Raw genomic sequence first — 26,535 nt, 5'->3', positions numbered from 1 at the left:
GATTATGTACTGGGAAGCCAGACAGAGATACCCACAGAGAACATGACGAGAAAATCCTGCTATAACCCTGTGTCACTGGTATATTCCAAACCCTTAACATATGATGATAATCCTGGAGATGGAAGGTCCCATTACCACAGGGGAATATGATAATTGATATGGTGATTTCTCCAACATAGGTGTGTCCGGTCCACGGCGTCATCCTTACTTGTGGGATATTCTCCTCCCCAACAGGAAATGGCAAAGAGCCCAGCAAAGCTGGCCATATAGTCCCTCCTAGGCTCCGCCTACCCCAGTCATTCTCTTTGCCGTTGCACAGGCAACATCTCCACGGAGATGGCTTAGAGTTTTTTGGTGTTTAAATGTAGTTTTTGTTCTTCAATCAAGAGTTTGTTATTTTAAAATAGTGCTGGTATGTACTATTTACTCTGAAACAGAAAAGAGATGAAGATTTCTGTTTGTAAGAGGAAAATGATTTTAGCAACCGTTACTAAAATAGATAGCTGTTTCCACACAGGACTGTTGAGATGAAGTAACTTCAGTTGGGGGAAACAGTGGGCAGACTTTGCTGCTTGAGGTATGACACATTTCTAACAAGACTCGGTAATGCTGGAAGCTGTCATTTTCCCTATGGGAACCGGTAAGCCATTTTCTTAGTTTAAGTAAAAGAATAAAGGGCTTCATTAGGGCTTAAAAAACTGGTAGACATTTTTCTGGGCTAAAACGATTACTTTACTAAGTATATTTGGCAGATTTTTACTTTTAATAGTTGTTAAATCTTGGGGATTGTTTTAATAAAAACGGCAGGCACTGTATTGGACACCTTTTTCACTGGGGGCCTTTTCTAGTCATAGACAGAGCCTCATTTTCGCGCCTCTAATGCGCAGTTGTTTTTGGAGAGCAAGGCATGCAGATGCATGTGTGAGGAGCTAAGAACCACTGAAAAAGCTTATAGAAGGCATCATTTGGTATCGTATTCCCCTCTGGGCTTGGTTGGGTCTCAGCAAAGCAGATACCTGGGACTGTATAGGGGTTAAATGTAAAAACGGCTCCGGTTCCGTTATTTTAAGGGTTAAAGCTTTCAAATTTGGTGTGCAATACTTTTAAGGCTTTAAGTTACTGTGGTGAAATTTTGGTGAATTTTGAACAATTCCTTCATACTTTTTCACATATTCAGTAATAAAGTGTGTTCAGTTTAAAATTTAAAGGGACAGTAACGGTTTTATTGTAAAACGTTTTTTGTGCTTTGTTGACAAGTTTAAGCCTGTTTAACATGTCTGAACCATCAGATAACGATGTTCTATATGTATGAAAGCCAATGTGTCTCCCCATTTAAATATATGTGATATATTTGTGTCATAATGTCCAAACAAAGTAGGGATAATAATGCCATAGATATGATATTGCCCAAGATGATTACTCTAATGAGGGGAGTAAGCATGGTACTGCATCATCCCCTTCTGTGTCTACACCAGTTTTGCCCACACAAGAGGCCCCTAGTACATCTAGTGCGCCAATACTTATTACCATACAACAATTAATGGCTGTAATGGATAATTCTATTGCATGCATTTTTTCCAAAATGCCTACTTATCAGAGAAAGCGTGATTGCTCTGTTTTAAACACTGAAGAGCAAGAGGACGCTGATGATATCTGTTCTGACATACCCTCACACCTATCTGAAGGGGCCAGGAGGGAGGTTTTGTCTGAGGGAGAAATTTCAGATTCAGGGAAAATTTCTCAACAAGCAGAACCTGATATTGTAACTTTTAAATTTAAATTACAACATCTCCACGCACTACTTAAGGAGGTATTATCTACTCTGGATGATTGTGACAATTTGGTCATTCCAGAGAAATTAGGTAAGATGGACAAGTTCCTAGAGGTTCCGATGCCCCCCGATGTTTTTCCTATACCCAAGCGGGTGGCGGACATAGTAAATAAGGAGTGGGAAAGGCCCGGCATACCTTTTGTCCTCCCCCTATATTTAAGAAATTATTTCCTATAGTCGACCCCAGAAAGGACTTATAGCATACAGTCCCCAAGGTCGAGGGGGCGGTTTCTACTCTAAACAAACGCACTTCTATTCCTATAGAAGATAGTTGTGCTTTCAAGATCCTATGGATTAAAGGTTAGAGGGTTTGCTTAAAAAGATGTTTGTTCAGCAAGGTTACCTTCTACAACCAATTTCATGCATTGTTCCTGTCACTACAGCTGCGTGTTTCTGGTTCGAAGAACTAGAAAAGTCGCTCAATAAAGAATCTTCGTACGAGGAGGTTTTGGACAGAGTTCAAGCTCTTAAATTGGCTAACTCTTTTATTTTAGATGCCGCTTTGCAATTAGCTAGATTAGCGGCGAATAATTCAGGGTTTGCTATCGTGGCGCGCAGAGCGCTTTTGCTTAACATCCCTTTCAAGGGTAAAACACTGTTTGGCCCTGACTTGAAAGAGATTATTTCAGACATCACTGGGGGAAAGGGCCACGCCCTTCCTCTGGATAGGTCTTTTAAGGCTAAAAATAAGCCAAATTTTCGTCCCTTTCGCAGAAACGGACCAGCCTCAAATTCTACACCCTCTAAGCAAGAGGGTAATACTTCTCAAACCAAGCCAGCCTGGAGGCCGATGCAAGGCTGGAACAAGGGTAAGCAGGCCAAGTCACCTGCCACTGCTACCAAAACAGCATGAAGTGTTGGCCCCCGATCTGGGAAGGATCTGGTGGGGGGCAGACTTTCTCTCTTTGCTCAGGCTGGGGCAAGAGATGTTCAGGATCCTTGGGCGCTAGAAATAGTTTCTCAAGGTTATCTCCTGGAATTCAGGGAACTACCCCCAAGGGGAAGGTTCCACGGGTCTAAATTATCTTCGAACAGGCATTCTTACACTGTGTAGAAGACCTGTTAAGCATGGGAGTGATTCATCCTGTTCCATTAGGAGAACAAGGGATGGGTTTTTACTCCAAACTGTTCATAATTCCCAAAAAAGAGGGAACATTCAGACCTATTTTAGATCTCAAGTTTCTAAACAAGTTTCTAAGGGTTTCATCGTTCAAAATGGAAACCATTCGAACGATCCTTCCTACCATCCAGGAAGGTCAATTCATGACCACGGTGGACTTAAAGGATGCGTACCTACGTATTCCTATCCACAAGGAACATTTTCGGTTCCTAAGGTTCGCCTTTCTGGACAAGCATTACCAGTTTGTGGCACTTCCATTCGGATTTGCCACTGCTCCAAGGATTTTCACAAGGGTACTAGGGTCCCTTCTAGCGGTGCTAAGACCAAGGGGCATTGCAGTAGTACCTTACTTGGACGACATCCTGATTCAAGTGTCGTCTCTGTCAAAAGCAAGGGCTCATACGGACATTGTCCTAGCCTTTCTCAGATCTCACAGGTGGAAAGTGAACATAGAAAAAAGTTCTCTGTCCCCGTCAACAAGAGTTCCCTTCTTGGGAACAATATTAGTTTCCTTAGAAATGAAGGTTTTTCTGACAAGAGGCCAGAAAATCAAAACTTCTAAGCTCTTGTCAGGTACTTCATTCTGTTCTTCTTCCTTCCATAGCGCAGTGCATGGAAGTAATAGGTTTGATGGTTGCGGCAATGGACATAGTTCCTTTTGCACAAATTCATCTAAGACCATTACACCTGTGTATGCTCAGACAATGGAATGGGGATTATACAGACTTGTCTCCGACGATACAAGTAGATCAAATAACCAGAGATTCACTCCGTTGGTGGCTGACCCTGGACAACCTGTCACAGGGAATGAGCTTCCGCAGACCAGAGTAGGTCATTGTCACGACCGACGCCAGTCTGGTGGGCTGGGGCGCGGTCTGGGAACCCCTGAAAGCTCAGGGTCTATGGTTTCGGGAAGACTCTCTTCTCTCGATAAACATAATGGAACTGAGAGCGATATTCAATGCTCTCAAGGCTTGGCCTCGACTAGCAAAGGCCAAATTCATAAGGTTTCAATCAGACATCATGACGACTGTTACATATATCAACCATCAGGGGGTAACAAGGAGTTCCCTGGCGATGGAGGAGCATCCGGGGGAGTGGGAACTCCATCTGGAAATCTTTGCCCAAATAACTCAATTATGGGGCATTCCAGACATGGTTCTGATGGCCTCTCGTCAGAACTTCATGGTCCCTTGTTACGGGTCCAAATCCAGGGATCCCAAGGCGACTCTATTGGATACAATAGTAGCACCTTGGATCTTCAACCTAGCTTATGTATTCCCACCGTTTCCTCTCATTCCCAGGCTGGTAGCCAGGATCAATCTGGAGAGGGCTTCGGTGATCTTGATAGTTCCTGTGTGGTCACGCAGGACTTGGTATGCAGACCTGGTGAATGTGTCATCGGCTCCACCATGGAAGCTACCTTTGAGACAGGACCTTCTTACTCAGGGTCCATTCGAACATCCGAATCTGGTTTTCCTCCAACTGACTGCTTGGAGTTTGAACGCTTGATTTTATCAAAGCGTGGGTTTTCAGATTCTGTAATAGACACTCTTATTCAGGCTAGAAAGCCTGTAACTAGAAAAATTTACCATAATATGTGGAAAAAATATATCTGTTGGTGTGAATCTAAAGGATTCCCATGGAACAAGATAAAAACTCCTAAGATTCTTTCCTTTCTACAAGAAGGTTTGGAGAAAGGATTTTCTGCGAGTTCTCTGAAGGGACAGATCTCTGCTTTATCTGTTTTACTTCACAAAAGGCTGGCAGCTGTGCCAGACGTTTAAGCGTTTGTTCAGGCTCTGGTTAGAATCAAGCCTGTTTACAGACCTTTGACTCTTCCCTGGAGTCTTAATCTAGTTCTTTCAGTTCTTCAAGGGGTTCCGTGTGAACCCTTACATTCCGTAGATATTAAGTTATTATCTTGGAAAGTTTTGTTTTAGGTTGCAATTTCTTCCGCTAGAAGAGTTTCTGAGTTATCTGCTCTGCAGTGTTCTCCGCCCTATCTGGTCCATGCAGATAAGGTGGTTTTACGTACTGAGCCTGGTTTTCTTCCGAAGGTTGTTTCCAACAAAAATATTAACCAGGAGATGGTTGTACCTTCTTTGTGTCCGAATCCAGTTTCATAGAAGGAACGTTTGTTACACAATTTGGACGTTGTCCGTGCTCTAAAATTCTATTTAGAGGCTACTGAAGATTTTAGACAAACATCTTCTTTGTTTGTTGTTTATTCTGGTTAAAGGAGAGGTTAAAAAAGCAACTTCTACCTCTCTTTCCTTTTGGTTTAAAAGCATCATCAGATTGGCTTTTGAGACTGCCGGACGGCAGCCTCCTGAAAGTATCACAGCTCACTCCACTAGGGCTGTGGCTTCCACATGGGCCTTCAAGAATGAGGTTCCTGTTGACCAAATTTTTTAAATTATATACTTTTGCTTCTCCGGAGGCTATTTTTGGGAGAAAGGTTTTGCAAGCCGTGGTGCCTTCCGTTTGGGTGACCTGATTTGCTCCCTCCCTTCATCCGTGTCCTAAAGCTTTGGTATTGGTTCCCACAAGTAAGGATGACGCCGTGGACCGGACACACCTATGTTGGAGAAAACAGAATTTATGCTTACCTGATAAATTACTTTCTCCAACGGTGTGTCCGGTCCACGGCCCGCCCTGGTTTTTTAATCAGGTCTGATGAATTATTTTCTCTAACTACAGTCACCACGTTACCATATGGTTTCTCCTATATATATCTCCTCCTTGTCCGTCGGTCGAATGACTGGGGTAGGCGGAGCCTAGGAGGGACTATATGGCCAGCTTTGCTGGGCTCTTTGCCATTTCCTGTTGGGGAGGAGAATATCCCACAAGTAAGGATGACGCCGTGGACCGGACACACCGTTGGAGAAAGTAATTTATCAGGTAAGCATAAATTCTGTTTTTATCCTTCCTAGAGTTTCCTCAACTGAATGCTTGGAGAGTTTTAGATTGTTAGCTGAAATAATTTTCTTCTGTACGAGTCACCGAATCTTATGTAAAGATATGTTCATATGCAATATGTTCAATTGTAATTTCTAACATATGCTAATAAAAGCAATTTCAGCAAAAAAATAAAAATAACTAATAGTAGCTTTATATAGGCTTAAAGGGACACTGTACCCAAAAATTTTATTTCGTGATTCAGATTGAGCATGAAATTTTAAGCCAATTTCGAATTTACTCCTATTATCAAATTTTCTTCATTCTCTTGGTATCTTTATTTGAAATGCAAGAATGTAAGTTTAGATGCCGGCCCATTTTTGGTGAACAACCTGGGTTTTCCTTGCTGATTGGTGGATAAATTCATCCACCAATAAAAAAAGTGCTGTCCAGAGTACTGAAACCAAAAAAAGCTTAGATGCCATCTTTTTCAAATGATAGCAAGAAAACAAAGAAAAATTGATAACAGGAGTAAATTAGAAAGTTGCTTATAATTGCATGCTCTTTCTGAATTACAAAAGAAAAAATTTGGGTTCAGTGTCCCTTTAAATTTTAGCCCTTTGGTCAGCCTGATGTCCCCATTAAATAGTTCCTGAATCGTTGTACATGTAAGCTGGCTGGTTGCAGCAAATTCTAAAATATTGTGTAATGGACATTCAATTCTGCAGTGCAATTTTGGCCGACTGTTTTTCAGGACTTTTTGTTTTTCAGGACTTTTTGTTTTTCAGGACTTTTTGTTTTTCAGGACTTTTTGTTTTTCAGGACTTTTTGTTTTTCAGGACTTTTTGTTTTTCAGGACTTTTTGTTTTTCAGGACTTTTTGTTTTTCAGGACTTTTTGTTTTTCAGGACTTTTTGTTTTTCAGGACTTTTTGTTTTTCAGGACTTTTTGTTTTTCAGGACTTTTTGTTTTTCAGGACTTTTTGTTTTTCAGGACTTTTTGTTTTTCAGGACTTTTTGTTTTTCAGGACTTTTTGTTTTTCAGGACTTTTTGTTTTTCAGGACTTTTTGTTTTTCAGGACTTTTTGTTTTTCAGGACTGTTTTTCAGGACTGTTTTTCAGGACTGTTTTTCAGGACTGTTTTTCAGGACTGTTTTTCAGGACTGTTTTCTCTTGTAAGGTGTATCCAGTCCACAGATTCATCCATTACTTGTGGGATATTCTCCTTCCCACAAGTAAAGATATTCTGCAAAAGGATCACCCACAGCAGAGCTGTCTATATAGCTCCTCCCCTAACTGCCACCTCCCAGTCATTCTCTTGCAGCTCTCGACAAGGGAAGCAGCTAGAGAGATGTGGTGCATTAATGTAGTTTAAATTCAATCAAAAGTTTATTTTCAAATGGTACCGGAGTTGTACTATTTTAGCCTCAGGCAGAAAGTTGAAGAAGAGTCTGCCTGTGGTCTTTGATGATCTTAGCAGGTTGTAACTAAGATCCATTGCTGTTCTCACACATAACTGAAGAGATGGGTAACTTCAGCTGGGGGAATAGCGTGCAGGGTCTCCTGCTCTGAGGTATGTGCAGTTTTAAATTTTTCTAAAGAAATGATAAGCTAGAAAATGCTGACAATACCGGATTTATTTAAGGTAAGCCTGATTACAGTGATTTAATAACGACTGGTATCATGCTTGCTGTAAAGGGTAATATTTTTATTATTTACTCACATTACTGAATAGATATAACGTTTGCTTGAGGTGTATAAACGTTTATTTCATATTGGTGATAAAACTTTATTCTGGGGCCCAGTTTTTCCACATGGCTGACTACATTTTGCCTAGGGATAGTTTTTTAAGGCCCTCTCATTGTGAGTACAGGTTGGGAGGGGCCTATTTTCCATTAGTTTTTGCAGCTTGAGACATCCAGCTTCCCTGAAGGAGTCCCCTGAACATATAGGACCTCTCTAAGGGGTTTTTGTGCCTTCCAAAGTCGTTGTATGGGCAGGTAGGGCCACAGTAGAGCTGTGGCAGTTTGTTGTGACTGTTTAAAAACGTTTATCATTTTTTTGATCCGGTTTTGAAACTAAGGGGTTAATCATCCATTTGCAAGTGGGTGCAATGCTCTTTCAGCCTATTATACACACTAAAAATTTCGTGAGATTTACTGCTTTTTTCACTGTTTTAGCAGTTTCTGTGATTGTTTTTTTTCTCTTAAAGGCACAGTACCGTTTTTATTTTTTGCTTGTTCAGTTATTAAAGTGTTTTCCAAGCTTGCTGGTCTCATTACTAGTCTGTTTAAACATGTCTGACATAGAGGAAACTCATTGTTAATTATGTTTAGAAGCCATTGTGGAACCCCCTCTTAGAATGTGTACTAAATGCACTGATTTTACTATAGATTACAAAGACCATATTCTGGCTTTAAAAAATGTATCACCAGAAGAAATTGACGAGGAGGAAGTTATGCCGTCTAACTCTCCCCACGTGTCAGATCCTACAAATTCCGCTCAGGGGACGCCAAGTACATCTAGCGCGCCCATTGCGTATACCTTGCAAGACATGGCGGCAGTTATGAATCATACCCTTACAGAGGTATTATCTAAACTGCCAGGATTGCAAGGAAAGCGAGACAGCTCTGGGACTAGAATAAATACAGAGCTCTCTGACGCTTTAGTAGCTATCTCTGATACACCCTCACAATATAATGAAGCTGAAGCAGGGGAGCTTCAATCTGTGGGTGATTTTTCTGATTCAGGGAAGATACTTCAATCTGATTCTGATATGTCTACATTTAAATTTAAGCTTGAACACCTCCTATAGAAGCCGCTACACAGGACTTATGGCAGACGGTCCCTAAGGTGGAGGGAGCAGTTTCTACTCTAGCTAAGCGTACCACTTTACCTGTCGAGGACAGTTGTGCTTTTCTAGATCCAATGGATAAAAAATTAGAGGGTTACCTTAAGAAAATTTTTATTCAACAAGGTTTTATTCTCCAGCCTCTTGCATGCATTGCCCCAGTCACTGCTGCCGCGGCTTTCTGGTTTGAGTCCCTAGAGGAGGCTCTACAGGTTGAAACCCCGTTGGAAGATATTATTGACAAGCTTAGGGCCCTTAAGCTAGCCAATTTCTGACGCAGTTGTTCATTTAACCAAGCTAACGGCTAAAAATTCAGGTTTTGCTATTCAGGCGCGTAGGGCGCAAATCCTGGTCAGCTGACGTGACTTCAAAGTCTAAACTTCTCAACATTCCCTTCAAAGGACAGATCCTATTCGGGCCTGGACTGAAGGAGATCATTTCTGACATCACTGGAGGAAAAGGACACGCCCTTCCTCAAGACAGGTCCAACAAATTAAGGACCAAACAGTCTAGTTTTCGGCCCTTTCGAAACTTCAAGAGTGGCGCAGCTCTAAGACAGCATGAAGGAGCACCCCCCCGATCCGGAAACGGATCTAGTAGGGGGCAGACTCTCTTCGCCCAGGCTTGGGCAAGAGATGTCCAGGATCCCTGGGCATTGGAAATTGTGTCCAAGGGTTATCTTCTGGAATTCAAAACCTCTCCCCCAAAAGGGAGATTTCATCTCTCACTTTTATCTGCAAACCAGATAAAGAGAAAAGCATTCTTACATTGTGTTCAAGACCTCCTAGTTATGGGAGTGATCCACCCAGTTCCGCAGGAGGAACAGGGACAGGGCTTTTATTCAAATCTGTTTGTTGTTCCCAAGAAAGAGGGAACATTCAGACCAATCTTAGATCTCAAGATCTTAAATAAATTTCTCAGAGTCCCATCCTTCAAGATGGAGACTATTCTAACCATCCTTCCTATAATCCATGAGGGTCAATACAGGCACTACCAGTTTGTGGCTCTTCCCTTCGGGTTGGCCGTAGCACCAAGAATCTTTACAAAGGTTCTAGGGTCCCTTCTAGCGGTCCTAAGGCCGCGGGCTATAGCAGTAGCCCCTTACTCAGACGACATTCTGATACAGGCGTCGACTTTTCAAATTGCCAGGTCTCACACGGACATTGTTCTGGCATTTCTGAGGTCGCATGGGTGGAAAGTGAACAAAGAAAAAAGTTCTCTATCCCCTCTCACAAGAGTTTCCTTCCTAGGAACTCTGATAGATTCTGTAGAAATGAAGATTTACCTGACAGAGACCAGGTTGTCAAAACTTCTAAATTCCTGCCGTGTTCTTTATTCTACTTCTCGCCCTTCAGTGGCTCAGTGTATGGAAGTACTCGGCTTAATGGTAGCGGCAATGGACATAGTGCCGTTTGCCCGCCTACATCTCAGACCGCTGCAACTCTGCATGCTCAGTCAGTGGAATGGGGATTACACAGATTTGTCCCCTCTACTAAATCTAAATCAAGAGACCAGGGATTCTCTTCTCTGCTGGTTATCTCGGGTCCATCTGTCCAAGGGTATGACCTTCCGCAGGCCAGATTCAGGGCCGGATTGGGCAGCCGGGATACCGGGAAAAATCCCGGTGGGCCGCCTACCTGCAGCTTAGTTGGGCCGGGCTGGGGCTGGGCTCAGCTCAGCTGCTCAGGCTCGCTGGCTGCAGACGCTGCTGCTATAATGCGTTGCCGCGATTTGGTTGCCGGTATGAATTTACAGATTACAGTCCACGCCCCATCCACTGTCTTACATCATGTGTGTCATTTATGTTTATTGTTTCTGAGTGATCATAATCATACGTTACACGTCTTTCACACTTAAGTCTTTGTCTTACTGTACTTAAATACTAACTAATTAACCCATTACTTTACCATCCATACCACCGTCCACAGCTTACTACCGCAAGACGCAAGTACTAGTATTTCTTCATCATTTTATTGCCAAAAAATATATATTGAAGCGGCGGCCGGGCCGGGAGCTCAGAGTGACTCAGAGACAGTGACTGACTGAGTCTGTGTCTGTAACTGTTAAATTGTCACTAACAGTCAGACAGTCACAGGCTCAGTCTGTGTCATCTATGTCACTCACAATGTCAACGAACAATGTATGAGTATAAGGCGACGGGCCGTGTGCCCGGTCAGGTCAGGTGAGGCGGGCTGGCGGCCTACGTGAGTGACGTCACTGAGACTGTGTAGACTGAATCTGTGTCTACTGTCTTCTCACTTGGTGGGAGGAGCGCCTGCGCATGCGTGACGCGTCAGCGAGCCGACTTGAGGACGGAGTAAACTAACTTACTTGCAGCAGGAGGTGAGGCCACGTGGGGTCATGTGCGGAAGCATAGCAGTGACTAGACTGATTCTGACGGCGGGTCAGTTAGGGTAGGGAGTGGGGACAGTGCCAGCCAGCCAGGAAGTGGACAGTGGAGACAGAGTGAGTCAGTCTGAGTGTACAGTGGACAGTTGGACACACTGTCACACAGACTACAGACACAGTTCAACAGCAAGTTGATTGAAGTCTCTGAAATTGAATTGATTGTCAACCGTATGTACTACTAGTATATTTTTTTAATAATTAAATGTGATTGTGATGTGACTGAATGGTGAAGTAACAGTTTGTGAACATGATCTGAACAGTGAGTCATATAAACATCATGGCATCAGACTTACACTTACAATTCATGCAGATATATTCATTATGGTGGAGATATATTTATTCATAGTGTTTTTACTTAGAGCATTAAAAAAACACTATTAATAAATATATCTCCACCATAATGAATATATCTGCATGAATTGTAGTGTAGATGCCATGCTATATAAAACAGTCTGCCATATTTATTTTCTTTGTCATAGCAGGGGCCTGCATTCTATTATGAAACTGAAGCCAGGTTCCTCAGTAAAGCTTGCTTGAGAGAAGTCATACTTGAGTGACTGTGAATGGATGGCTGACTGTATATATCTAGCTTCTGAGTGAGACTGAGTGTGATTGAAGACATACTACTGACCGTGTCAAAAATGTTAAAATATGGCAGACACTTCACTTCATGCAGATATATTCATTATGGTAGAGATATATTTATTCACAGTGTTTTTACTTGGAGCATTTTTGCAAAAGCAGGTGTTGGGCTCAGGGACAGACTGTATATCACTATCATTAAAATACATTATGGTTGTATTTCACTATATATGTATATCACTATCATTAAAATACATTATGGTTGGTATTTAGTGTATTATTATACCTAGGTTACAATACTACTTAGGTTTGCAGACTTTTATTAAAAACACTTTCAGCCTGTATTACATATCCACCGTATTGTTCCATTAAGTGATTTCAGAATGTAAAGTTGTATTTTATCCAAATGAAATAATACATTCTTTGCTGTTTAGTGCACTTATACTGAGTCTGTAGCATTATTTCTGGAAAGTTTCAAAATTTGTATGGGTTGGGCTGGAGGGGGCATGGCTTGGTTGGAGGGAGCGTGCCGGGACTGGAGGGGCGTGGCTGGGCTGTTCTATACAAATTTTCAGGGCTGGTCTGATTTCCCAGTCCGGCCCTGGCCAGATTGGACAATAGTAACGACAGATGCCAGCCTTCTGGGCTGGGGTGCAGTCTGAAACTCCCTGAAGGCTCAGGGCTTGTGGACTCAGGAGGAGACACTCCTTCCGATAAACATTCTGGAACTAAGAGCGATATTCAATGCTCTTCAGGCTTGGCATCAGCTAGCTGCGGTCAGGTTCATCATGCATTCCATAGATATCAAGCTTTTATCTTGGAAAGTTCTGTTCTTGGTAGCTATCTCTTCGGCTCGAAGAGTTTCAGAGTTATCTGCCTTGAAGTGTGATTCCCCTTATCTGATCTTCCATGCAGATAAGGTAGTTTTGCGTTCCAAACCTGGGTTTCTTCCTAAGGTGGTATCCAATAAGAATATCAATCAAGAGATTGTTGTTCCGTCACTGTGTCCTATTCCTTCTTCAAAGAAGGAATGTCTATTACACAATCTTGACGTGGTTCGTGCTTTAAAGTTTCATTTACAAGCTACTAAAGATTTTCGTCAAACATCTGCATTGTTTGTTGTCTACTCTGGACTGAGGAAAGGCCAAAAAGCTTCAGCAACTTCTCTTTCTTTTTGGTTAAGAAGTATAATCCGCTTAGCTTATGAGACTGCTGGCCAGCAGTCTCCTGTAAGAATTACAGCTCATTCCACTAGAGCGTTGGCTTCCACATGGGCCTTTAAAAATGAGGCTTCTGTTGAACAGATTTGTAAGGCGGCGACTTGGTCTTCGCTTCATACTTTTTCTAAATTCTACAAATTTGATACATTTGCTTCTTCTGAGGCTATTTTTGGGAGAAAGGTCTTACAGGCAGTGGTGCCTTCCGTTTAAGCGCCTGCCTTGTCCCTCCCTTCATCCGTGTCCTATAGCTTTGGTATTGGTATCCCACAAGTAATGGATGAATCCGTGGACTGGATACACCTTACAAGAGAAAACAAAATGTATGCTTACCTGATAAATTTATTTCTCTTGTGGTGTATCCAGTCCACGGCCCGCCCTGTCATTTTAAGGCAGGTGTTTTTTAATTTTTAAACAGTCACCACTGCACCCTATAGTTTATCTTTTCTCTTGCTTGTCTTCGGTCGAATGACTGGGAGGTGGCAGTTAGGGGAGGAGCTATATAGACAGCTCTGCTGTGGGTGATCCTCTTGCAGCTTCCTGTTGGGAAGGAGAATATCCCACAAGTAATGGACGAATCCGTGGACTGGATACACCACAAGAGAAATAAATTTATCAGGTAAGCATAAATTTTGTTTTTCAGGACTGTTTTTCAGGACTGTTTTTCAGGACTGTTTTTCAGGACTGTTTTTCAGGACTGTTTTTCAGGACTGTTTTTCAGGACTGTTTTTCAGGACTGTTTTTCAGGACTGTTTTTCAGGACTGTTTTTCAGGACTGTTTTTCAGGACTGTTTTTCAGGACTGTTTTTCAGGACTGTTTTTCAGGACTGTTTTTCAGGACTGTTTTTCAGGACTGTTTTTCAGGACTGTTTTTCAGGACTGTTTTTCAGGACTGTTTTTAAAAGTACAGAGGAAGACTAAACTGATGAGGGAAATAAAAGATTTGCATTATGAAGAAAGGCTGGAAAGGTTGCTGTTTTTCCAATGTCTGAGGACAAATTATTACATATATATATCTACAGGGAGTGCAGAATTATTAGGCAAGTTGTATTTTTGAGGATTAATTTTATTATTGAACAACAACCATGTTCTCAATGAACCCAAAAAACTCATTAATATCAAAGCTGAATAGTTTTGGAAGTAGTTTTTAGTTTGTTTTTAGTTATAGCTATTTTAGGGGGATATCTTTGTGTGCAGGTGACTATTACTGTGCATAATTATTAGGCAACTTAACAAAAAACAAATATATACCCATTTCAATTATCTATTTTTACCAGTGAAACCAATATAACATCTCAACATTCACAAATATACATTTCTGACATTCAAAAACAAAACAAAAACAAATCAGTGACCAATATAGCCACCTTTCTTTGCAAGGACACTCAAAAGCCTGCCATCCATGGATTCTGTCAGTGTTTTGATCTGTTCACCATCAACATTGCGTGCAGCAGCAACCACAGCCTCCCAGACACTGTTCAGAGAGGTGTACTGTTTTCCCTCCTTGTAAATCTCACATTTGATGATGGACCACAGGTTCTCAATGGGGTTCAGATCAGGTGAACAAGGAGGCCATGTCATTAGATTTTCTTCTTTTATACCCTTTCTTGCCAGCCACGCTGTGGAGTACTTGGACGCGTGTGATGGAGCATTGTCCTGCATGAAAATCATGTTTCTTTCATGTAATTAGCAAGAGTCCATGAGCTAGTGACGTATGGGATATACATTCCTACCAGGAGGGGCAAAGTTTCCCAAACCTCAAAATGCCTACAAATACACCCCTCACCACACCCACAAATCAGTTTTACAAACTTTGCCTCCTATGGAGGTGGTGAAGTAAGTTTGTGCTAGATTCTACGTTGATATACGCTCCGCAGCAGGTTGGAGCCCGGTTTTCCTCTCAGCGTGCAGTGAATGTCAGAGGGATGTGAGGAGAGTATTGCCTATTTGAATGCAGTGATCTCCTTCTACGAGGTCTATTTCATAGGTTCTCTGTTATCGGTCGTAGAGATTCATCTCTTACCTCCCTTTTCAGATTGACGATATACTCTTAAATATATATATATACCATTACCTCTGCTGATTTTCGTTTCAGTACTGGTTTGGCTTTCTACAAACATGTAGATGAGTGTCCTGGGGTAAGTAAGTCTTATTTTCTGTGACACTCTAAGCTATGGTTGGGCACTTTTTTAATAAAGTTCTAAATATATGTATTCAAACATTTATTTGCCTTGACTCAGGATGTTCAACATTCCTTATTTTCAGACAGTCAGTTTCATATTTGGGATAATGCACTTGAATCAATTATTTTTCTTACCTTAAAAATTTGACTCTTTTCCCTGTGGGCTGTTAGGCTCGCGGGGCTGAAAATGCTTCATTTTATTGCGTCATTCTTGGCGCGGACTTTTTTGGCGCAAAAAAATCTTTTCTGTTTCCAGCGTCATATGTGTCGCCGGAAGTTGCGTCATTTTTGACGTTCTTTTGCGCCAAAAAATGTTGGCGTTCCGGAAGTGGCGTCATTTTTGGCGCCAAAAGCATTTAGCTGCCAAATAATGTGGGAGTCTTATTTGGCGCTAAAAAAATATGGGCGTCGCTTTTGTCTCCACATTATTTAAGTCTCATTTTTCTTTGCTTCTGGTTGCTAGAAGCTTGTTCCTTGGCATTTTTTCCCATTCCTGAAACTGTCATTTAAGGAATTTGATCAATTTTGCTTTATATGTTGTTTTTTCTCTTACATATTGCAAGATGTCTCACGTTGCATCTGAGTCAGAAGATACTTCAGGAAAATCGCTGTCTGGTGCTGGAACTGCCAAAGCTAAGTGTATCTGCTGTAAACTTTTGGTAGCTGTTCCTCCAGCTGTTGTTTGTATTAATTGTCATGACAAACTTGTTAATGCAGATAATATTTCCTTTAGTAATGTACCATTACCTGTTGCAGTTCCATCAACATCTAATGTTCAGAATGTTCCTGATAACATAAGAGATTTTGTTTCTGAATCCATCAAGAAGGCTATGTCTGTTATTCCTCCTTCTAGTAAACATAAAAAATCTTTTAAAACTTCTCTTTATACAGATGAATTTTTAAATGAACATCATCATTCTGATTCTAATGACTCTTCTGGTTCAGAGGATTCTGTCTCAGAGGTTGATGCTGATAAATCTTCATATTTATTTAAAATGGAATTTATTCGTTCTTTACTTAAAGAAGTACTCATTGCTTTAGAAATTGAGGATTCTGGTCCTCTTGATACTAAATCTAAACGTTTAGATAAGGTCTTTAAATCTCCTGTGGTTATTCCAGAAGTTTTTCCTGTTCCTGGTGCTATTTCTGAAGTAATTTCCAGAGAATGGAATAATTTGGGTAATTCATTTACTCCTTCTAAACGTTTTAAGCAATTATATCCTGTGCCGTCTGACAGATTAGAATTTTGGGACAAAATCCCTAAAGTTGATGGGGCTATTTCTACCCTTGCTAAACGTACTACTATTCCTACGTCAGATGGTACTTCCTTTAAGGATCCTTTAGATAGGAAAATTGAATCCTTTCTAAGAAAAGCTTATCTGTGTTCAGGTAATCTTCTTAGACCTGCTATATCATTGGCGGATGTTGCTGCAGCTTCAACTTTTTGGTTGGAAACTTTAGCGCAACAAGTAACAGATCATGATTCTCATAATATTATTATTCTTCTTCAACATGCTAATAATTTTATCTGTGATGCCATTTTTGATATTATCAGAGTTGATGTCAGGTTTATGTCTCTAGCTATTTTAGCTAGAAGAGCTTTATGGCTTAAAACTTGGAATGCTGATATGTCTTCTAAATCGACTCTACTTTCCCTTTCTTTCCAGGGTAATAAATTATTTGGTTCTCAGTTGGATTCTATTATCTCAACTGTTACTGGTGGGAAAGGAACTTTTTTACCACAGGATAAAAAATCTAAGGGTAAAAACAGGGCTAATAATCGTTTTCGTTCCTTTCGTTTCAACAAAGAACAAAAGCCTGATCCTTCATCCTCAGGAGCAGTTTCAGTTTGGAAACCATCTCCAGTCTGGAATAAATCCAAGCCTTCTAGAAAAGCAAAGCCAGCTTCTAAGTCCACATGAAGGTGCGGCCCTCATTCCAGCTCAGCTGGTAGGGGGCAGGTTACGTTTTTTCAAAGAAATTTGGATCAATTCTGTTCACAATCTTTGGATTCAGAACATTGTTTCAGAAGGGTACAGAATTGGTTTCAAGATAAGACCTCCTGCAAAGAGATTTTTTCTTTCCCGTGTCCCTGTAAATCCAGTGAAAGCTCAAGCATTTCTGAAATGTGTTTCAGATCTAGAGTTGGCTGGAGTAATTATGCCAGTTCCAGTTCTGGAACAGGGGCTGGGGTTTTATTTGAATCTCTTCATTGTACCAAAGAAGGAGAATTCCTTCAGACCAGTTCTGGATCTAAAAATATTGAATCGTTATGTAAGGATACCAACGTTCAAAATGGTAAATGTAAGGACTATCTTGCCTTTTGTTCAACAAGGGCATTATATGTCCACAATAGATTTACAGGATGCATATCTGCATATTCCGATTCATCCAGATCATTATCAGTTCCTGAGATTCTCTTTTCTGGACAAGCATTACCAGTTTGTGGCTCTGCCGTTTGGCCTAGCTACAACTCCAAGAATTTTTACAAAGGTTCTCGGTGCCCTTCTGTCTGTAATCAGAGAACAGGGTATTGTGGTATTTCCTTATTTGGACGATATCTTGGTACTTACTCAGTCTTTACATTTAGCAGAATCTCATACGAATCGACTTTTGTTGTTTCTTCAAGATCATGGTTGGAGGATCAATTCACTAAAAAGTTCATTGACTCCTCAGACAAGGGTAACCATTTTGGGTTTCCAGATAGATTCAGTGTCCATGACTCTGTCTTTGACAGACAAGAGACGTCTAAAATTGATTTCAGCTTGTCGAAACCTTCAGTCACAATCATTCCCTTCGGTAGCCTTATGCATGGAAATTCTAGGTCTTATGACTGCTGCATCGGACGCGATCCCCTTTGCTCGTTTTCACATGCGACCTCTTCAGCTCTGTATGCTGAATCAATGGTGAAGGGATTACACAAAGATATCTCAATTAATATCTTTAAAACCGATTGTACGACACTCTCTAACGTGGTGGACAGATCACCATCGTTTAATTCAGGGGGCTTCTTTTGTTCTTCCGACCTGGACTGTAATTTCAACAGATGCAAGTCTTACAGGTTGGGGAGCTGTGTGGGGATCTCTGACGGCACAAGGAGTTTGGGAATCTCAGGAGGTGAGATTACCGATCAATATTTTGGAACTCCGTGCAATTTTCAGAGCTCTTCAGTCTTGGCCTCTTCTGAAGAGAGAATCGTTCATTTGTTTTCAGACAGACAATGTCACAACTGTGGCATACATCAATCATCAAGGAGGGACTCACAGTCCTCTGGCTATGAAAGAAGTATCTCGAATTCTGGTTTGGGCGGAATCCAGCTCCTGTCTAATCTCTGTGGTTCATATCCCAGGTATAGACAATTGGGAAGCGGATTATCTCAGTCGCCAAACGTTGCATCCGGGCGAATGGTCTCTTCACCCAGAGGTATTTCTTCAGATTGTTCAAATGTGGGAGCTTCCAGAAATAGATCTGATGGCGTCTCATCTAAACAAGAAACTTCCCAGGTATCTGTCCAGATCCCGGGATCCTCAGGCGGAAGCAGTGGATGCATTATCACTTCCTTGGAAGTATCATCCTGCCTATATCTTTCCGCCTCTATTTCTTCTTCCAAGAGTAATCTCCAAGATTCTGAAGGAATGCTCGTTTGTTCTGCTGGTAGCTCCGGTATGGCCTCACAGGTTTTGGTATGCGGATCTTGTCCGGATGGCCTCTTGCCATCTGTGGACTCTTCCGCTAAGACCAGACCTTCTGTCGCAAGGTCCTTTTTTCCATCAGGATCTCAAATCCTTAAATTTAAAGGTATGGAGATTGAACGCTTGATTCTTGGTCAAAGAGGTTTCTCTGACTCTGTGATTAATACTATGTTACAGGCTCGTAAATCTGTATCTAGAGAGATATATTATAGAGTCTGGAAGACTTATATTTCTTGGTGTCTTTCTCATCATTTTTCTTGGCATTCTTTTAGAATTCCGCAAATTTTACAGTTTCTTCAGGATGGTTTAGATAAAGGTTTATCCGCAAGTTCTTTGAAAGGACAAATCTCTGCTCTTTCTGTTCTTTTTCACAGAAAGATTGCTAATCTTCCTGATATTCATTGTTTTGTACAAGCTTTGGTTCGTATAAAACCTGTCATTAACTCAATTTCTCCTCCTTGGAGTTTGAATTTGGTTCTGGGGGCTCTTCAAGCTCCTCCTTTTGAACCCATGCATTCATTGGACATTAAATTACTTTCTTGGAAAGTTTTGTTCCTTTTGGCGATCTCTTCTGCCAGAAGAGTCTCTGAATTATCTGCTCTTTCTTGTGAGTCTCCTTTTCTGATTTTTCATCAGGATAAGGCGGTGTTGCGAACTTCTTTTGAATTTTTACCTAAGGTTGTGAATTCCAACAACATTAGTAGAGAAATTGTGGTTCCCTCATTATGTCCTAATCCTAAGAATTCTAAGGAGAAATCGTTGCATTCTTTGGATGTTGTTAGAGCTTTGAAATATTATGTTGAAGCTACTAAGTCTTTCCGAAAGACTTCTAGTCTATTTGTTATCTTTTCCGGTTCTAGAAAAGGCCAGAAAGCTTCTGCCGTTTCTTTGGCATCTTGGTTGAAATCTTTAATTCATCATGCCTATGTCGAGTCGGGTAAAACTCCGCCTCAAAGGATTACAGCTCATTCTACTAGGTCAGTTTCTACTTCCTGGGCGTTTAAGAATGAAGCTTCGGTTGATCAGATTTGCAAAGCAGCAACTTGGTCCTCTTTGCATACTTTTACTAAATTCTACCATTTTGATGTATTTTCTTCTTCTGAAGCAGTTTTTGCTAGAAAAGTACTTCAGGCAGCGGTTTCAGTTTGAATCTTCTGTTTATGTTTTTCATTAAACTTTATTTTGGGTGTGGATTATTTTCAGCAGGAATTGGCTGTCTTTATTTTATCCCTCCCTCTCTAGTGACTCTTGTGTGGAAAGATCCACATCTTGGGTAGTCATTATCCCATACGTCACTAGCTCATGGACTCTTGCTAATTACATGAAAGAAAACATAATTTATGTAAGAACTTACCTGATAAATTCATTTCTTTCATATTAGCAAGAGTCCATGAGGCCCGCCCTTTTTTTGTGGTGGTTATGATTTTTTTGTATAAAGCACAATTATTCCAATTCCTTATTTTATATGCTTTCGCACTTTTTTCTTATCACCCCACTTCTTGGCTATTCGTTAAACTGATTTGTGGGTGTGGTGAGGGGTGTATTTGTAGGCATTTTGAGGTTTGGGAAACTTTGTCCCTCCTGGTAGGAATGTATATCCCATACGTCACTAGCTCATGGACTCTTGCTAATATGAAAGAAATGAATTTATCAGGTAAGTTCTTACATAAATTATGTTTTTTCTTGAAGGATGCAGACTTCTTCCTGTACCACTGCTTGAAGAAGGTGTCTTCCAGAAACTGGCAGTAGGACTGGCAGTTGAGCTTGACTCCATCCTCAACCCGAAAAGGCCCCACAAGCTCATCTTTGATACCAGCCCAAACCAGTACTCCACCTCCACCTTGCTGGCGTCTGAGTCGGACTGGAGCTCTCTGCCCTTTACCAATCCAGCCACGGGCCCATCCATCTGGCCCATCAAGACTCACTCTCATTTCATCAGTCCATAAAACCTTAGAAAAATCAGTCTTGAGATATTTCTTGGCCCAGTCTTGATGTTTCAGCTTGTGTGTCTTGTTCAGTGGTGGTCGTTTTTCAGCCTTTCTTACCTTGGCCATGTCTCTGAGTATTGCACACCTTGTGCTTTTGGGCACTCCAGTGATGTTGCAGCTCTGAAATATGGCCAAACTGGTGGCAAGTGGCATCTTGGCAGCTGCACGCTTGACTTTTCTCAGTTCATGGGCAGTTATTTTGCGCCTTGGTTATTCCACACGCTTCTTGCGACCCTGTTGACTATTTTGAATGAAACGCTTGATTGTTCGATGATCACGCTTCAGAAGCTTTGCAATTTTAAGAGTGCTGCATCCCTCTGCAAGATATCTCACTATTTTTTACTTTTCTGAGCCTGTCAAGTCCTTCTTTTGACCCATTTTGCCAAAGGAAAGGAAGTTGCCTAATAATTATGCACACCTGATATAGGGTGTTGATGTCATTAGACCACACCCCTTCTCATTACAGAGATGCACATCACCTAATATGCTTAATTGGTAGTAGGCTTTCGAGCCTATACAGCTTGGAGTAAGACAACATGCATAAAGAGGACGATGTGGTCAAAATACTCATTTGCCTAATAATTCTGCACTCCCTGTATATATATATATATATATAGTTAAATTATCAACTGATCTGTGCAAAGGTATAGAGATCATCCGTAGACATTTGAGGAGCAAAATTCCAAAAAAAAGCATAAGGGGTTCTTTACAGTAAGAATAAGGATATGCAATTCTCTGCTAAATTAGGTTGTTCTAGCAAATACAATAGATCAATTTAAGTAGATGTTTTTGTTTTTACAAAGCAGAATATAGAGGTATATAACATTGATTGTACAGAAGCTTGTTGATCCAAGGAGAAATCTGATTGCTACTTTGGAGTCAAGAAGGAATACTTCTTCCCTTTTGAGGCACAATTGGAAATTTCTTCAGTTTGGGTTTTTGACTTTTTTTGGATCAACAGTAATAACAGGAATGTGTGAAAGCTAGTTAACTAGATAAAACTAAACAGTACTCTTGCTTGTAACAGTTAATTGCTATCCCACTGGCTATATGTAAAAGGTCACATTTTCTTTCCTAAGATATGGTGGGTCCACGGCTTCATCAATTACTGTTGGGAACACCACTCCTGGCCAGCAGGAGGAGGCAAAGAGCACCACAGCAAAGCTGCTAAGTATCACCTCCCCTCCCACAACCCCCAGTCAATCTCTTTGGCTTCGGAGCAAGGAGGAGGTGAAGTTTTGGTGTCTGAAGACGATTGGATTAATTTGACTTGAATAAAGATTTTATTATTTTGAAAGCCGGAGTAGGTTTGCTCTGATCTTTCCTTTCAAGATTGGGTCTAGCCGTACTCCACGTCAGTCTCTTCAGTAGGGCAGTGGTGGCTTTAAAGCAGTTAGGAAAACGCAGTGAAGCCCACTTCACAAGTTCCTAACATCTTTCTGCCCTAGTATAGAAAGCCAGAGTAGGCTTACTCTGTTCTTTCTTTTTTCTACAGGTCAGTGTGAGGAGTGGCGTCCTCTCACGCGGGTAGGCTGTCCTCCTGCCGGACGGCTAGATGCAAATAAGTGCTTGATCTTCTGCGTTTGGGGGACATGCACTTCTGAAAGATTTATGCTGCATTATTACTGGGACATATATATCATGGGGCAGGATATTCTAGGCAGGATGCAGGCACTTATTGTGACTAAATGAGACTAGGGGGGTTAATACTTTATGGGTGAAGTATTCCCTGACTTTTATGGCTCATGTGAATCATTAGGGTTAGTGGATCCCTCTATTTCACAATTTTTTTTCTCATTGTCCTAGAGGTACTGACAGGATACGATAAGTGAAATAGCGTGTGATTTACTTGTGTCAGCGGAGTTTCTCACAAGATAATTTTATTTGTGTAACCAGTATGAGACGCGCAGTTAAATTTAGATGCACGCTTCTTCTCTGTGCCGAGTTTGCTCCTGCCTTCCTTTTTATTTCGGATTGCGGAGAAGTGCCATTTTCGGCTTTCCTGTCTGGTGACACGGTCTTTGGCATAGCTTCAATTTTTTTTTTTACACTGATAAGAATGCGCCTAGTGTGGTCCAGGAGGTTAGTACCTTGCTTAGATAATTAGCATGGTTTAATTTAAATCTAGTGACCTTTAGAGGGCTCTAAATGTTTTTAAAATTATATTCTAATGGTGCTGCCATCTCTGATAGTTTCCCTAGAGAAATGTTCTTTAATAAATTAAATTAACCCAATGTATTTATAAGTTTGTTTTCAAACATAAGTCTTGGGACATATTTTTCATGATACTGGAACATAGGCCTGTTCCTTTAAATTTAGGATTTGGTCTCTTGGGATACAGTATATTTTACTTCAGGTGTGTCTCATACCCATCCTTCAGGTATAGAAGTACCAGGACGTGGGTGCCTCTGTGTTTATCAATAGGCTGGTTATGCCTGTAGCACTATTTGACATACACAATCCGTGCTGCATGTCTAATAGATTAATTTCTGAGCCACTGTCTCTTAGGTTGATACGGTTTTTAGGTCATGCCACAGTTTGCTCCTTTTAGGTCCCAAGCCTCAATGGTGTCACATGCAGTGCCCTGTGGTTCCTCTATCTTCTGGAGGAGTTATCGCCTGCAGAATTTGCTGTCCAGATGTCTTCTGCGGTGTCTGGGGCATTATCTGCTTGTCCTTTTACTAAGGTAACTCTCAAGAGGAACATTAGAGATTCAGATGGTATGGTTTCTGTTTTGCCTGTCGCTACTCAGGTTGCTTTTCTCATAGCTGATGAGGCGGATACGTCAGTAGCTTCTAAGGGTTAAACCTCAGATTTGGACAGTATAATTCCTTCATCTGATGCTGAAGTGGTATCCTTCAGACTTATGCCTGAACACCTTGTGTATTAAAGGAGGTTTTGGCTTTTGTAGACAACTTCGATTCTTGTCGTTTTCAGCCCTAAGATGTCTGGTAAACTTAAAGGGACACTGTACCCAAAATTTTTCTTTCGTGATTCTGATTAAGCATGAAATTTTAAGCAACTTTCTAATTTACTCCTTTATCAAATTTTCTTCATTCTCTTGGTATCTTTATTTGAAATGCAAGAATGTAAGTTTAGATGCCGGACCATTTTTGGTGAACAACCTGGGTTGTCCTTGCTGATTGGTGGATAAATTCATCCACCAATAAAAAAAGTGCTGTCCAGAGTACTGAAACCAAAAAAAAAATGCTTAGATGCCTTCTTTTTCAAATGATAGCAAGAGAACGAAGAAAAATTGATAATAGGAGTACATTAGAAAGTTGCTTAAAATTGCATGCTCTATCTGAATTACAAAAAAAAAAAAAAATTGGGTTCAGTGTCCCTTTAAAGATGCTAAGTTTTTCCTGTTCCAGATTATGCAAGGGGATTGTTTTCACAGGAATGGGAAACAAGTTTTCCCTGTCGCTGTCTCCATTAAGGCGCACAGTGCCTAAAGTAGTAGGGCTTTTCAGTTTTGGCTAAGAGAACTGCGATTCCTTGAGAGGATAGCTGTTCTTTTCAGGATCAACGCACTTAGCTGAAGGCTTACGTGGAAGTTTGTTTGCCACTGTGTCAAGTGCGGCATCTTATTGGTGCAAAGTTTTGTTTTATCCAATTTGCTAGGGACTCCTTTGGACGAGACCCAGATCAGAATTTAGGCTCTTAAGCTAGCCAATTCTTTTATCATGCTACCATGCTAGTTCTTTTATGCCGGGATGCAAGATATCTGGCTTTGCTGTGTTAGCCAGATGGGCATTAGGCTATATTCTTGGTCAGGGGATTTTTCCTCTGAGTCCATGCTTCTGGCGCTTCCTTACAAGGGTAAAACCTTGTTTGGTCCTGATCTCACAGGAATATTTCTGATGTTACAGGTGGAAAAGGGTCTTTGCTACCACAAGGAACCTAAAGAAGTTTGCCCCCAATCCGGGATCGGTTCAGATGGGGGGCGGAATCTCTCTGTCTTTAAAAATGGATACGAGATGTCCCAGATAGGCTACGGACTTAGTACCATAAGGTTTTCTACATAGAATACATTCCTTCCTCCCAGCGGCAGGTGGTTCCTCTCAATTTTATCTGTACACTAGATAAAAGTGAGGCGTTTTTGAAGTGCATTTGGGGCTGACCGCTTCCTCTTGTTGTTCAGGGGAATTAGTTCAAATGGTAGAGCTCTCGCTTAACATGCAAGACGTAGCGGGATCGATGCCGCATTCTTCATCTACCTCTATTCCCTGTTAGTGCTAACTCCAGTTCTTGTAAGGGAACAGGGTCTAGAATTCTATTAATTCCTGTTAGTAGTTCCTGAAAAAGATGGAATCTTTCATCCTATGATAGATCTAAAGTGTCTTAAGTTTTCTCAGGGTGCCGTCCTTCAAAATGGAAACCAGTTGTTCCATTCTACCTTTGATCCAAGAGGGTCAGTTCATGGTGACTATAGACCTGGAGGACGTGTATTTTCATGTTCCTGAGTTTTGCCTTTTTGTCAAACACTTTCAGTTTGCAGCTTTTTCCTTACTTCAAAATTTTTTATCAGTGGTTTGTCAGCGTCGGCAGCTATCAGCTATCTTGAAAAAGGCCAACTACACGGCTGAAACGCGTAGCTTTAACTGCTGATCACCACTTGAGAACATATTTGGAGATACCAGGAAACAGCGTGTGTACCGCTAAAGCTGATAGCTCCTGACGCTGACAAACCTCTGATAAAATTTATCGAAGTAACTGCAAGCTACTGCTCTGCAGTTACTGAGAGCACACGCAGGACCGCAGAGCCAAGGAACAGCAAAAAGAGATTAGTCTGAACACAGACCGGAAACATCTCCACATGAGTTACAAGGTAAACTACTGACAGGCTCCAGGACCGGTCTGCGGGATAAGCTTGAGGCAGGCGGTAAGTACTAACTTTAACACCTTTACATCAAGGGACAATCCTATTATCACAATAAGGAGATCAAGTATTGCTTTTAAAAAAAAAACGCTCCCCGCTACAGAAAATGGATATATAAAGAAAAACTGATTTGTGGTTTCATAACAATCACTCCTCTGGGAACATCCAAATTTTTCCTTTTCCCCTCTATTTTTAACAGGGTACCCTGAATATTTTAACCTTATTTGGTCGGCCGACCTTCACTCTGTATTTACTGTAACAAATTTACATTTTTTATATTAATGAGCCTATGACTAGAAATCTTTACACCATTTGTAACAAATTGACAGTTTTTTATATTAATGAGCCTATGACTAGAAACATTTATACCATTTGTTTTAACATATTAAATATAATTTTTTGGAATCAGTACTTTGAGCCTATGACTAGAAACGTTTAGACCAGGGGTCCGCCAACCTTTAAGACCTCGGACCACTAAACACAATTTTAAATACTGTGGGCCACTAACATGATTTAAAAAAAAAAAAAAGTACAAACCTCTATAGTGTGTATATGTATGTATGTGTGTGTGTATATATATATATATATATATATATATATGTATGTGTGTGTATGTATATATATATATATATATATATATATATATATATATATATATATATATATATATGTGTGTGTGTATGTATATATATATATATATATATATATATATATAGGTGAAACTTGAAAAATTAGAATAACTTAAAAGGGGAAACTAATATATGAGAGAGACTCATTACATGCAAAGCAAGATAGTTCAAGCCGTGATTTTTCATAATTGTGATGATTATGGCTTACAGCTCATGAAAACCCCAAATCCACAATCTCAGAAAATTAGAATAT

General features: G+C 40.8%; 1 protein-coding gene across 1 annotated transcript in view; it reads left to right on the top strand.

Moving 5' to 3' along the window:
* PPP6R3 (protein phosphatase 6 regulatory subunit 3) overlaps positions 1-26,535 on the top strand; it is a gene marked incomplete in the record, with an annotated part of 489,908 nt that overhangs the window by 254,838 nt on the left and 208,535 nt on the right.

The sequence above is a fragment of the Bombina bombina genome, chromosome 7 (genome assembly GCF_027579735.1).
Source record: "Bombina bombina isolate aBomBom1 chromosome 7, aBomBom1.pri, whole genome shotgun sequence".
NCBI lineage: Eukaryota > Metazoa > Chordata > Amphibia > Anura > Bombinatoridae > Bombina > Bombina bombina.
This window is presented reverse-complemented; position numbering and strand designations above follow the sequence as displayed.